This window comes from Cibotium barometz, chromosome 25 (genome assembly GCF_041138505.1).
Source record: "Cibotium barometz isolate CiBa-2024 chromosome 25, ASM4113850v1, whole genome shotgun sequence".
NCBI lineage: Eukaryota > Viridiplantae > Streptophyta > Polypodiopsida > Cyatheales > Cibotiaceae > Cibotium > Cibotium barometz.
Genome location: NC_141070.1, coordinates 3,950,546 through 3,964,916, shown reverse-complemented (window position 1 = coordinate 3,964,916; position 14,371 = coordinate 3,950,546).

Genomic DNA, 14,371 nt, shown 5'->3' with positions numbered 1-14,371 from the left:
ATCAATGGGCATCTGAGTATCAGCAACATCATGGGAAGATGAAATCTCACGAATTGAAACATCTGCTACATAAGGAGACTTGTAGACATAGGCCTTCAAATATCTTGAAATGTCTTGCATGGGCATCATTGGTAGAGATTGGCAAGGCTAGGGGCTTGATGTCTACAACATTGGAGCCTTTGAGTTTTTTGAGGTTGTAGTACGGGCTTGGAAAGAGGCTAGATTAAATATTGTGGGCCGGCCCATGATTGGAGAATTTGTAGGGCTCTGACAGAGTGCCCATAAGATGACCATCAGACAGAGAAACTACTTCCCTGAGAGTTTCTTAAAGGGGGGCCACAGAGTTTTGTTGTTGAGGAGTTGGCCCGAAATGCCCGATTTGAAGAAGTTGTGGAGCTTTTGTATTTTCCACAGGAACATGGATAGAACCACCAGTGTCTTGAATCAGATAAAGAGTGTAAGGTTCCTCCCTTTAAAAATGGGAGAAACACTTAAGATAGTCCGCTAAGTCTTATCTTGGAAAAATTTCCTATTCATCGACACCTTGACCCTGTAGAGATTCAAGGATACGATTCATAGGTATGACCTAGCTCTATCCCGCAGGGGGAGCGTGATTTTCTAAACATCAAATCACCCATAGGGTAATTGATCAAAAATTGGGCAACTACTAGACTTGATTTCTAGAGACAACGCTTTTTTCCTCATCTTATGCAAGGCACAGCGCTGGCTAGTCTTCTAGAATAGAGTTGCCCAAGAACCTAACTATCTAACGTAGGGCTTTCACTCAATCTGTTGGAAAGCTAACCGACTAATCGGGTCCACCCGTCCGTAGGATGGTGCCGTTAGGGCATTCCATCCTCCCACTTTCCACCCTACTCACGCATCAATTTGTTTTCTAATTAACACTACCACACTGTTTGACATAAATAAACATATTCCTTAATTAGAGCCCTTCTTCACAAGGTTCGTTAAAACAGCCTTCTTACACAATACAATCATACCAAAGACAAGATGTAATTATATAAAAAGTTTATACATGATTCCATTTCCATACAAGCCAAACCGGCTCTCTTATTCTTATTCTACCGCCGATGATCTAGAATTCGGCCTTCCAGCCTCTACATGCTGGGCAAAACCCTACGGGACCATACACCTCATCTCATCGGCCGCTGGCGAGGACTCAAGCCGGCCTGTCGCCCTCTCAGACTCCATCGCTCGATCCTCCCGCCCCTCAGAGGGATGTTTGCACATTAGGGTGGGCTTATTTACCGCACTAGCCTGGGCCCTCAGAACTAGGCAGCCTCATAATCTCTCGCCTCAATCAGCGATCCTTATTCTCCCAAAGGTATGAGGGATACCTTGGGCCATTCCCGGGCTTTGCTAACGACGCCGCTCGGCTACACAAGCACGGAACGGAGTTAGCGTTGAAGCCAAAAAAAAAATCTTGAATTCTAAAGATAACAACTTCAATGCAATTTACTAAATATAGTATTCACAATTCATGAAGATAACAATTTCAATGCAATTTATCGAATACAACATCACATAATTCGTAACTTCATATAATTTTTATGTCCTCATTTTAAAAGAAAAAGACACCATTCATTAATACTAATTTAAGGAAAAATCTCTTCTTTTGAAAATTAACCAAGCTAACCTGGCCACCGTTTCCTTGAGGGGCTTGAAAAGGGAGGACTGGAGCCGCATTGGGCGCATCTCCCCCCATCTCGTTGTTACGTGCCCCTCTTGAGGCAATATTTTGCCGTCTCCGAGATGAGGCCATCCTAGGCGTCGCCTTATAGAGCTCGCTGCTGCGATCGAAACGCTTCAGTCGGATCTGAATTCCGAGCTCGTTTGCTCACCGTATGAGCAAAAGAATATGGCGCACGAACCCTCACTTGAGTCAAAAAACCCTTACTAAAGTCTACGCAAATGCGGGGGGGGGGGGGGGGGGGGATTGTGAGATGTCCTTAAGGGCAAAGGCAAAAACGTGGAGAGGGCTGGGAGGGGTGGCTGAAAGCCTCTCTGTAAGTCTATTCACACGAGGGGGGGGGAGAAGAGTTAAGGACACTGGCCTCTAGCAAGAGGGGGATGGAGGAAACTTGGCTTATCTGAAAAGAGCCAAATGAGGGGGTGTGAGAGGGGTGGCTGCAAGGATGGCTGTACTTGCAGCAAGTACGCTACACAGGGACGGACAGCGGTACGGACGGCGGCACAACAGGGCATACGCTACACAGAAATGCGTGCCGTCTGTGGAGCACCCCGGGGGTTTATATAGCTGAGGGGTGAGGGTACGGGCGCTGCGCAAAGCAAGGACGAAAGGACGGTGTACCTTCAAAGGCTATGGATCAGTGGCCTGCATGGGTCTAGGGGAAAGGTACGGTGTCGGTTGTCTGGGAAAGGAGTGGTACACATGTACCTTATCTGGTCTGGGTGTCCACCTAGGTACGCGTGGACCATACAGTGGGCGGCCGTCCTTTGGTTCTTGGGCGGCCATTGTACGGGCGCCCTAGTAAGTGTGTACGGACCAAATTTTGGGACGAGACACCCAAATTTGGGACGCCCGCCTCGATTTGCGTGCCGGACCGCCCCGGGGGACGAAAACTTTTTTTGTCCGAGAGGTTCTCCTGGTCGCAGGGGTTCAGACCGTTCGTCAATCGGACGTGTGGTCGTGCATTTATTAAGGTTTAAAGGTCGCCGTTTTTTAACTAAAATGATTGAAATTAGCGTATAGGCTTGATCCGGTGTCCGTTTTGGATGCAGTAAAATCTTATATTAGGATAAAATCGCGCACAGATTCCAAATTTGGGCTCAGAATTTGAAGATTCTAAGTAGAAATGACTCAAATAATCCAATCATTGATATTTATACCATAAAAACTCATAATTACATGGACATTTCTTTATTAGTGAAGATGGGTACGTTACATCCTTCCCCCCTTAAAGAAATCGAGATGTCCTCATCTCGTCATGAATTGGGGATAATCCTTTAAGAGTGTAGCTTCATCTTTCCAAGTTGCATCCTCTTCAGGGTAATCTTTCCACTGAACTAGATGTTCTACAAGAGTTCTATTTCGGAGTTGCCTTTCCCTAGAATCTATGATGCTACTGGGCTGTAATTCAAGGACTCCTTGAGTAGGGATTACAACTTGTTCATCATCAAGAATATGATCGAGACTGGGGACATATGGTTTTAACAAACTTACATGAAATACATTATGGACTTTGATATGGGCTGGGAGTTGGAGTTTATAGGCACTTTTACCTAGACACTTGATAACTGTATAAGGACCACAATACCTAGGGCTGAGCTTCTTATATTTCCCAAGTGATAGAGAACTTCGTTTGGGTCGCACTCGTAGAAGAGCTTTGTGTCCTTCCTTGAAGATCCTTTCAGACATCTTGTTGTCAACATAATGCTTTTGTCGATCTTGGGCAGCTTTAATATCCTTTTGGATAGCCTTGGTTTGTTCCTCCATCTCTTCGAGCATTTTCCTGGATGCCTCAACTCTTATGGTCGGATCAGAGAAATTTAGAGGAGAAAAGCATTCTTGCCCATAGAGTGCTTTGAATGGTGACATTCCTATGCTTTGATGATAGGCAAATTCTACCAGAGGAAGGTATTGAATCCACCTTCTGGGTTCCCGTCCACAGTATGCTCTGAGAATGTCTTCAATTACTTGATTGACTCTCTCAGTCTGGCCATCGGTCTCTGGATGATAAGCTGTGCTAAAGCGAAGTTGAGTTCCCAGAGCTTGAAATAAAGACTGCCAAAATTTTGAGGTGAAGTCAAAATCCCGATCACTTACTATCCTTTTTGGGAGACCATGAAGTTTGAGGACTTCCTTGATGAATATTCGAGCAACATCAAAAGCTTTGAAGGTCTTCTTTGCTGGTATAAGGTGAGCTACTTTGGTAAGTAAGTCCACTACTACTAGAATGGAGTTATATCCTCCTTGAACAGTGGGGAGACTTGTGACAAAATCCATACTAATGCACTCCCACTTCATTTGGAGAATATCTAATGGTTGAAGTTTTCCAGGCATCTTGACCCTTTCAGCTTTGATCCTTTGGCATGAGAGACATTGCTTCAAGTATCGAAGCACATCATTTTTCAAGCCTGCCCAATGAAAGCTCCTTCTTACAGCATTTAAAGTTTTTGCATAACCTGGGTATCCTACAGCAGGGCTATCATGAGCTTCATGGAGGATTAGTTTCTTTAAAGCAGGATCCTTAGGGATACATAGCCTGTGATTGAAGTAGAGGCTTCCTTCATGAGTGGAGTATCCCTTGATTAGATTTTTCTCTTTCTCTGAATGTCCCCCTTCTTCTACTAACTTTATCATCCTCTGATAATCTGGGTCATGAGATGAGACTTCTTCCACCTTGACCAGTATGGGATTATTTGGCATTGAAATTGCATTCAAGAAAGATTTGCGGCTAAGTGCATCAGCTACCACATTATCTTTCCCAGGGCGGAATTTGATGTCGAAATCTTATTCTTGTAGAATTTCAATCCATCTCCTTTGCCGCATGTTGAGGTTAGGCTGGGTGAAGATCCACTTTAGATTTTTGTGGTCAGTTACAAGCTGGAATTTGCCTCCCAAGAGATAATGTCTCCATAATTTGAGGCAATGAACAACTGCTAAGAGTTCCAAATCATGGGTGGCATAGTTTGCTTCATATTGCTTCAGCTTGCGGGAAGTATAAGCGACGGGTCTGCCTTCTTGGCCTAAGACACCACCAAGTGCTAGACTACTAGCCAAATTCCTTGGAGAAATCAGGAAGCTTTAAGACTGGGGCAGAAGTAATAATGACTTTCAGCTAATCAAAGCTGTTTTGATGGATTGGCAGCCACACTATTTTGCAATCCTTCTTAAGAAGATCTGTCAAGGGTGCAGCTACCAAGGCATAATCTTTGATAAAAATCCTATACCAACCCGTGATTCCCAAGAATCCACAAACTTCACAAACTGATTTAGGGGGTGGCCATTCTAGAATATCCTTGACCTTGGCAGGGTCTACTGAGATGCCATCTTTGGAGACGATGAATCCAAGATACTCAATTTGATGAGTAAAGAAGGTACATTTGCTCTTCTTGGCATAGAGTTTGTGTCTGCGCAGCAATTGCAGAACTCTACGCACATGCTCCTCATGCTCTTCCATTGATTTGGAGTAGATTAAGATGTCATCAAAGAAAACAAGCACAAATTCATCCAGGTAAGGACGGAATATATCTTGCATTAGGCGGTTGAAGGTTGCAGGAGCATTGGTTAACCCGAATGACATTACAGTAAACTCATAGTGGCCATAACGGGTATTGAAGGCTGTTTTGGGTATATCTGCTTCCTTGACTTTGATCTGATAGTAACCAGACCTCAAATCTATTTTTGAGAAGACTTTGGCCCCATGAAGCCTGTCAAGAAGTTCGTCGATGCGAGGGATAGGATACTTATTCTTGACACAGTGACTTGATTTAGCCCTCGATAATCTATGCAGAGGCGGAGGGTCCCGTCCTTCTTTTTTTGGAAAAGAACAGGTGCTCCCCACGGAGAGCTACTGGGGCGTACAAATCCTTGTTCAATGAGTTGGGAAAGTTGCTCCTTAAGTTCAATGGCTTCAGGAAGGGACATTTTATAGGGAGTTTTTGAGACGGGTTGAGCTCCAGGGATCACCTCGATTTCATGGTCGACTTCTCGAGGAGCCGGTAACCCTGTAAGCTCGTCAGGGAAGATGTCAGAGAATTCTTGGAGCCAAGAGGGTTCTGTCTCCATACTAGGTTCAATGACTTTGTTGAGTTTGACTAAGAAAACTTGCTGACCCTTACGTGTCCCCTTGAGAAGATGTTTTGCCTTGACTACCCTAGACTTAGGTTTTCCTGTGATTCCCTGAACAGATATTACTTGGCCATGCTCATTTTCAAAAGTGATACTCCCCTGGTTACAATGAATGCTAGCTTTGTTTGCAATTAACCAATCCATCCCAAGGATTCTATCATAAATTCCTAGTGGCAAGACTCTAAAGTGACCATGAGTTTGCTCATTACCCAGCTCAAAATCAAGGTTTCCTATCGAGTGGCGAGATACTACTTCTTTCCCACTGGCTAACTCTACAATCATTTTTCTAGCTGTTTTTTGACTCAAGTTTAATTTTTGCAAGCACCTAGGAGAAAGGAATGAATGGGTACTGCCACAATCAATCAAAAGCTGAAATGGCTTACCGTGATGAGTGGCGGGGGCTTGGATTACACCAAATTGTTTATTCGAACCTTGGTGTTCTACCGCCACATGGACGGTGGCGCGCTCTTCTTCAGTCGTTTCCAAGGTCGGTTCTTCACTTATAACATAGGCAGTTCTAGCAACTGTTCCTCCGCGGCCTCTGCCACGGCCACTGCCTCTTGCACTTTGGTGGGTAGGGGTTCCACGGCCTTGATTTCCTCTGTTACCTTGGGAAAATGATGTTGCCATCTTGGGACAGTTGGCTCTAAAGTGTCCCAGCTCATTGCACTCAAAACATAGAGGGCCTTCTCTGGAAGAAGCAGCATACGAGCGGGGGGCAAAAGAGTTGCCTTGTCGCCCTCTATTGTAGTAGGGAAAATTCTGTTGAGGTTTCTTGTAGGGTTGATCTCTAAGGTTTGCCTCAGGGTAAGATCTCTTTTGATTCTTTGGTTTGTTAGCCTTCATTTCTTTCACAAGGGGCTTTGCTCGTATGAGAGCATCCTGTAATGTGCTTGGCCTCATTGCTTCAAGGCGGGAATCTAGGGGTTCCTTTAGCCCTTGGTAGAAACGAGCCACTTGCTGGGAAGTAGCTGGGGCATACTTCCGAAGAGTAATAAATTTGGAAGTAGTCATAGCTGGGGCATACTTCCGAAGGGTAATAAATTTGGAATAGTAGTCCTCAAGAGTTAAGCTGCACTGTCTAAGACTAAAAAACTCATTCATCTTTATGGACTCATGGGATGGAGGAAGATATCTTTCCTTCACTGCCTGCTTGATGTCTTCCCACGTTTGAGAATGCTCGGTGACTTCCTTGTCACGGCACCACTGTTTCCACCAGAGTTTAGCATCTCCAATGAGGCGAAACCGTGCGAGCATAGACTGATTTGCTACTCCAGTACCGACAGCAGAGAAATAATCGTCCATCGCCTCAATCCAGACTTCAGCATCCTTCTCAACCTTTGAACCTTCTCCTTTAAAGGAGGGAGGTTGCATTTGCTTGAGCAGGAGCTTCTTCTCCTGGGTATCGGTGTAAAGCGCATTGGGAAGTGGAGGGTGGTCGTCCTGGCCATCATCGTAAAAATAATTTTTAAGATTACAAGATTCATATTTGCACAACGCTTAATTTTTGGAGAGTAAAACATTGAAATTATTTTATTTCCAAATATTTACAAGGACAAGTTTTATTACAAAGTTCTGAGACTATAATCAGTCTTATTTGCTATGAAGGGAAGTTCCTAGGCTTGACTATGACATAAGGGTAGAGCGGTCCACATAGGTGAAATATGGGGGTTCCGCTGTAGTTTCTAAGACTCTAAAAACTGATGGTAAGGGTGGTAAACTCTGGATTGGGGTAGATCCCAACACTGCTACTCTATCAGCAGGTAAGACCTGCATCACTTTGTCATACACCCAACGATCCTGAGATATGCGAACCCCATCTATAGTCACCGAGGTGTCGGCCCTGGGGGTACCGACGAACCAAAATAAGCGGATCATCTTCAGCTTCTCAATCCAACGAATCCACTTAAGGTCGGTGGTGAGGTTCCCAATCTGATCTGCTCGGATGAAGAAGTATCTCGGCCCACGACTCCAGAAATCTCTACCCCATCCTCTCTGAATACGAGAGAAATCAGGGAGGGATATCTTCTCTAATATCTGCACCATGGTGTCGCGGAACTCGAAATTCGAGGAGTGACTAGCAGTCTCGAAGATGCATTGGAAAACTAGAAATTTGGAGTAGGCATCTTCCTCTTCCTACAATCATTCAAACACCAATTTAATTTATTTGTTTTAGTAGGATGTCTTTACTAATTAGCATTATGTTAGGTAAAACATTTATTGCAAAACAATCCTTAAGTGACAATCCCTAGGAGCTAAGATTGGCTCTGATACCAATTGTAAGGTTCCTCCCTTTAAAAATGGGAGAAACACTTAAGATAGTCCGCTAAGTCTTATCTTGGAAAAATTTCCTATTCATCGACACCTTGACCCTGTAGAGATTCAAGGATACGATTCATAGGTATGACCTAGCTCTATCCCGTAGGGGGAGCGTGATTTTCTAAACATCAAATCACCCATAGGGCAATTGATCAAAAATTGGGCAACTACTAGACTTGATTTCTAGAGACAACGCGTTTTTCCTCATCTTATGCAAGGCACAGCCGCTGGCCTAGTCTTCTAGAATAGAGTTGCCCAAGAATCTAACTATCTAACGTAGGGCTTTCACTTAATCTGTTGGAAAGCTACCCGACTAATCAGGTCCACCCGTCCGTAGGATGGTGCCGTCAGGGCATTCCATCCTCCCACTTTCCACCCTACTCACGCATCAATTTGTTTTCTAATTAATACTACCACACTGTTTGACATAAATAAACATATTCCTTAATTAGGGCCCTTCTTCACAAGGTTCGTTAAAACAACCTTCTTACACAATACAATCATACCAAAGACAAGATGTAATTATATAAAAAGTTTATACATGATTCCATTTCCATACAAGCCAAACCGGCTCTCTTATTCTTATTCTGCCGATGATCTAGAATTCGGCCTTCCAACCTCTATATGCTGGGCAAAACCCTACGGGACCATACACCTCATCGTCGATCGCTGGCGAGGACTCAAGCCGGCCTGTCGCCCTCTCAGGCTCCATCGCTCGATCCTCCCGCCCCTCAGAGGAATGTCTGCACACTAGGGTGGGCTTATTTACCGCACTAGCCTGGGCCCTCAGAACTAGGCAGCCTCATAATCTCTCGCCTCAATCGGCGATCCTTATTCTCCCAAAGGTATGAGGGATACCTTGGGCCATTCCCGGGCTTTGCTAACGACGCCGCCCGGCTACACAAGCACGGAACGGAGTTAGCGTTGAAGCCAAAAAAAAATCTTGAATTCTAAAGATAACAACTTCAATGCAATTTACTAAATATAGCATTCACAATTCATGAAGATAACAATTTCAACGCAATTTATCGAATACAACATCACATAATTCGTAACTTCATATAATTTTTATGTCCTCATTTTAAAAGAAAAAGACACCATTCATTAATACTAATTTAAGGAAAAATCTCTTCTTTTGAAAATTAACCAAGCTAACCTGGCCACCGTTTCCTTGAGGGGCTTGAAAAGGGAGGACTGGAGCCGCATTGGGCACATCTCCCCCCATCTCGTTGTTACGTGTCCCTCTTGAGGCAATATTTTTCCGTCTCCGAGATGAGGCCATCCTAGGCGTCGCCTTGTAGAGCTCGCTGCTGTGATCGAAACGCTTCAGTCGGATTTGAATTCCGAGCTCGTTTGCTCACCGTATGAGCAAAAGAATATGGCGCACGAACCCTCGCTTGAGTCAAAAAAACCCTTACTAAAGTCTACGCAAATGGGGGGGGGGAGATTGTGAGATGTCCTTAAGGGCAAAGGCAAAAACGTGGAGAGGGCTGGGAGGGGTGGCTGAAAGCCTCTCTGTAAGTCTATTCACACGGGGGGGGGAGAAGAGTTAAGGACACTGGCCTCTAGCAAGAGGGGGATGGAGGAAAATTGGCTTATCTGAAAAGAGCCAAATGAGGGGGTGTGAGAGGGGTGGCTGCAAGGGCGGCTGTACTTGCAGCAAGTACGCTACACAGGGACGAACGGCGGTACGGACGGCGGCACAACAGGGCATATGCTACACAGAAATGCATGCCGTCTGTGGAGCACCCCGGGGGTTTATATAGCTGAGGGGTGAGGGTACGGGCGCTGCGCAAAGCAAGGACGAAAGGACGGTGTACCTTCAAAGGCTATGGATCAGTGGCCTGCATGGGTCTAGGGGAAAGGTACGGTGTCGGTTGTCTGGGAAAGGAGTGGTACGCATGTACCTTATCTGGTCTGGGTGTCCACCTAAGGGTACGCGTGGACCATACAGTGGGCGGCCGTCCTTTGGTTCTTGGGCGGCCATTGTACGGGCGCCCTAGTAAGTGTGTACGGACCAAATTTTGGGACAGGGTACCCAAATTTGGGACGCCGGCCTCGATTTGCGTGCCGAACCGCCCCGGGGGCGAAAATTTTTTTTGTCCGGGAGGTTCTCCTGGTCGCAGGGGTTCAGACCGTTCGTCAATCGGACATGTGGTCGTGCATTTATTAAGGTTTAAAGGTCGCCGTTTTTTAACTAAAATGATTGAAATTAGCGTATAGGCTTGATCCGGTGTCCGTTTTGGATGCAGTAAAATCCTTTATTAGGGTAAAATCGCACGCAAATTCCAAATTTGGGATCAGAATTTGAAGATTCTAAGTAGAAATGACTCAAATAATCAAATCATTGATATTTATACCATAAAAACTCATAATTACATGGACATTTCTTTATTAGTGAAGATGGGTACGTTACAAAGAGACTGGAAAGCTATATATTCTTGGGTTAACAACGTAGGGTATTGCAAAGGCCGTTCCTCCTAGAGGAGATGCTACTGTCATCACTGCTCTATATTGCAAAATCTATAGAAATTACTTCTCCATGGGTATCTCATGTTTCTACGCATGGAAGTGGAATTTTTTATCATTCTATCCACGGAAGTGATTGAAAAGCGTCAAAGGTTTCCTTGGGCCTTTATCATGGCCTTATTGGACAAAAAGGGGCCATGGATGGTGCTCAAGTGTGAGTTTTGCTGGATTAGGGCTAGGGCTAGTTGTGTGCGATAAACCTTATCTTTTGGTATAAAAAGATATTATGTAATGAACATTTGTTGGCCTCCAGGAGAGCGAACGGTGAGGACGGTAGCGAGTGGGTTAGTGGTTGTACGGTTTAGTAAATTCCCATGTGTGAGGCACATGCCGCGGTATGTTGGGCAGGTGACTCCTTATGCGTGTATCGTCGCTCATGATGAAAAAAGTTAGGGAGCAGGAGGTGATAGAGAATGGTGGTGGCTGGGGGGACTGGGAACACGAGTATCCTGAGGAAATGAAGCGGCCTCGTAATGACGAAGATGGTGAAAGAGAGAAGAAGAAGAAGGAGAAGAAGAATGCGCCTGATTGGATCAACGCGAGGCTTAATGCATAATCGTTGAAACTTGGGAGTAAGGTATGCATGAAAGTAACCCCAGAGCTGGTAAGGAGTCAGGTAGGGCTTTTCTTGTTGTGCAGTGTGATTATCTTTTGCTGTGGTAAGCCGCCATCTAAAGCCAACGTTGGTAAGTGGTTAACAGGAGGACATATTCCATGATAAGGTAGTTTCTCAAGTGTTTTATCTAGGCAAAGGGTTCTTCAATGTTCTGTTTACTAAGGGGCAGAACTATTTGCAAAATCATCTTTGTATATGGGGCATATATTCTGTTTACTAAGGGGCAGGATGTGTCTAAACTGTTTGCAAAAGCACCTCTGTATATGGGGCATAGGCTGGTGCATGCTATCCCTTTTGATCCTCTCTTTGATGTGAACAAAAGCCTTCAGGAAGCCTGTCTTGTGTGGGTTGAAATAGTGGGGCTCCCTCCATGGCTTAGACCTATGCTAGGAGAGATTGCATGTGCCATGGGACCAATATTACACCTTCCAAAGGATGATGCTGGGGGTCGAGAAGCTAGCTATGTGTGTATTACGTGGAATACTAAGGTGGAAACTCCTAAATCTCTGAAGGTCAATCTAGGCGATTTGGGGAAACTAGAGTTAGGCCTGAAATTCATTCCTTTCCTTGGAGCATGTGTTAGGTGTTGGGGTTTTGGTCATATAGCTAAAAACTACACATGGGGAATACATGTAAAATTTGTAAGTGAGGAGAAAGAAATAGGGGAAACTAGTGGGGACAACAATGCTAAGGGTGTGGAGTCTAACTCAGAATAGGAAAAAGAAGGGAAAGGGAAAGAAATTATAGCTCGAGAGGGAGGAAATCAAGCAGAGGGAGACTGGATAAAAGCCAAAGGGAAAGCTAACCTTAGGCAAGCTAAGGATGAGGCAAGAAGAGCTCATAGAGTGAACCCGGGAAAGTAAGGGGAGAAAATCTTAGAGTAATCTTAGTCCTCTAGTTTATTCAAATCCCTTTAGTCCTTTAAGGGAGGTGGACAGTGGAACATCTTATGTACAAAGGTTTAACTGGCAGGTGGAAAGCGATTCAGAAAGATACTGATGTTCAAAGGGATGATGAGGAGTTGGACATGGTCCCTGAAATAGTCCTGTCTCATGAGTAAGTCATTGGAAGTTTATGGGTGTACATGGACTGTAAAAGGGATTAAGGATAGAAAAAAGAGTGCTACTTTTGGGGACTAGTTAAAGACTCGGGATTTTCTATTATGGCTATTCAAGAAAATAATCTATTTGGGTTAAAAACTTTTAGGAGAGACAAATATAAGGACTGGACTGTGATGTATGGGGGTGTGAGGGCAGGTTATAGTGGAGTAATGACTATTATTACCAAAAGCAATATAAACCCTAGGTAGTATAGTTGCCAATCACCCTAATGGTTGGATTTCGGTACTTGAGATTCAAGTTGATAGGGAGAAAGTGTGGGTAGTGAATATCTATGGGGCTCATAATCATAAGATAAGGAGTGGGATGTGGGAATGGATTGTCAATTTGAATATTCAGGGTCATTGCATCCTTTTGGGAGACTTTAATATGGTTGAGAGACAACTGGATAAGTGTGGGGGGAGTACCATTTTGATGGGACGAGAGAAGGGGAAATGGGATGAGTTGAGAGGAAAAATGGGATTGAAGGATGGATGGAATATGGGAGATTGGGGAGCTGATCCTAGACACACCTATTTTAGCTTGCAATATCTTTGTTCTTCATCTAGGATTGATAGTTTTTTTTAACCAACAAGCATCATGGGTCCCTCACACCTTGAGGTTGTCAATTGAGTCTAGTACTGCTCTCTCTAATCACATGCCCTTGAAATGGGGTTGGCACATAACTGATTGGGAAGAGGTCAAATTGAATCAATTTCCTATTAGGAAGTTGAGAATCAATAACTTGTTGCTCAAAGATGACCTCTTTGTCTGCTATACTGAGGAAGCCATTGGGAGACTTAAAAAGAGAGGGATGTCTGAAGGTTCCTGGAGATCCTTTGCTAATGAGATGCAAGGTATTATTAGGGCAGTTGGGAAATTGAGAGTTGAGGAAAGAAAATAGGAAAGGAAGAGTTAGACAGATTAATTGGAAGCTTTGCAAAAGAACAGACAAGTTGGGAAACTTTCAGAAGAAGAAATCAACCAGTATTTCAGATGCCAATTAGGTTTGAAAGGGGAGGATGAAAAAATGTGCTAGGAAAGAGGAGAACTAGCTAAAGTGGCAAACTTTTAGTAACAAAAGAAAACATCAGGGATATTTGTTCAAACTACCACTTGAGGGAAGAAATAATGGGGAAGTGGTAGGTAGGATCTTAGATGAAAAAATGATCAGAATGATCAGATCAGAGCTGGGGGGAATTGATCAGATTGTCAAAAAAATGGGTAGAATTTCTAGGCTCCACTCTTAGCTCAAAAGAAGATTGCTCCCACAAAAGGTTCCAAGTTGAGATTAAATTGCTAGGACTGGTCAACCAAAGTGTGGACTCTGATAAGCCAAATGTCTTGAGAGAGAGGTGGATGTTGATGAATGTTGGGTGGCTCTTTTGAAGTTGGGAAGAGAGAAGGCTCCAGGATGGGATGGTCTGTCTATTGAATTTTTCATTACCTTTCGGACATCTTTGAAGGACATAGTATGGAAAGTCTGTAGAGAGGCCTTTAATTCTGGTACCCTAGATAAAGACTTCAAAAATAAGCATTAGTGAAACTCATCCCTAAAAAAGTAGCCTATAATAGATTCAATCACCCATCACCTTGCTAACTGTCATATATAAAATTCGTGCCACTAGCATTCCACACTCCCCATGCCCCATTTCTTGATCAAGAAACCAATCAAAATTAAGAAAATTTCTAAGAAACTCCAAGAAGATCAAGAAAAAATAAAGAAAGTGCACTCATGATGGAGTACCACATGCAGTCAAGGGAGTACCACCATAGCCATAGAAGCATAGAGCTCCAAGAAAATATGATTTGATTAGTCAAAAGTGATTCGATTCCCCTAGTTACAATATTCACTTATATACTTGCCCACCTTTCATACTCATTAATGTTGGGCCTCCATACTTGCCCGACCTTATCCATGCCCATGGGCTCCCTTTATGTCTAATTCCAAGCCCCCTTCGTTACACTAAAGGT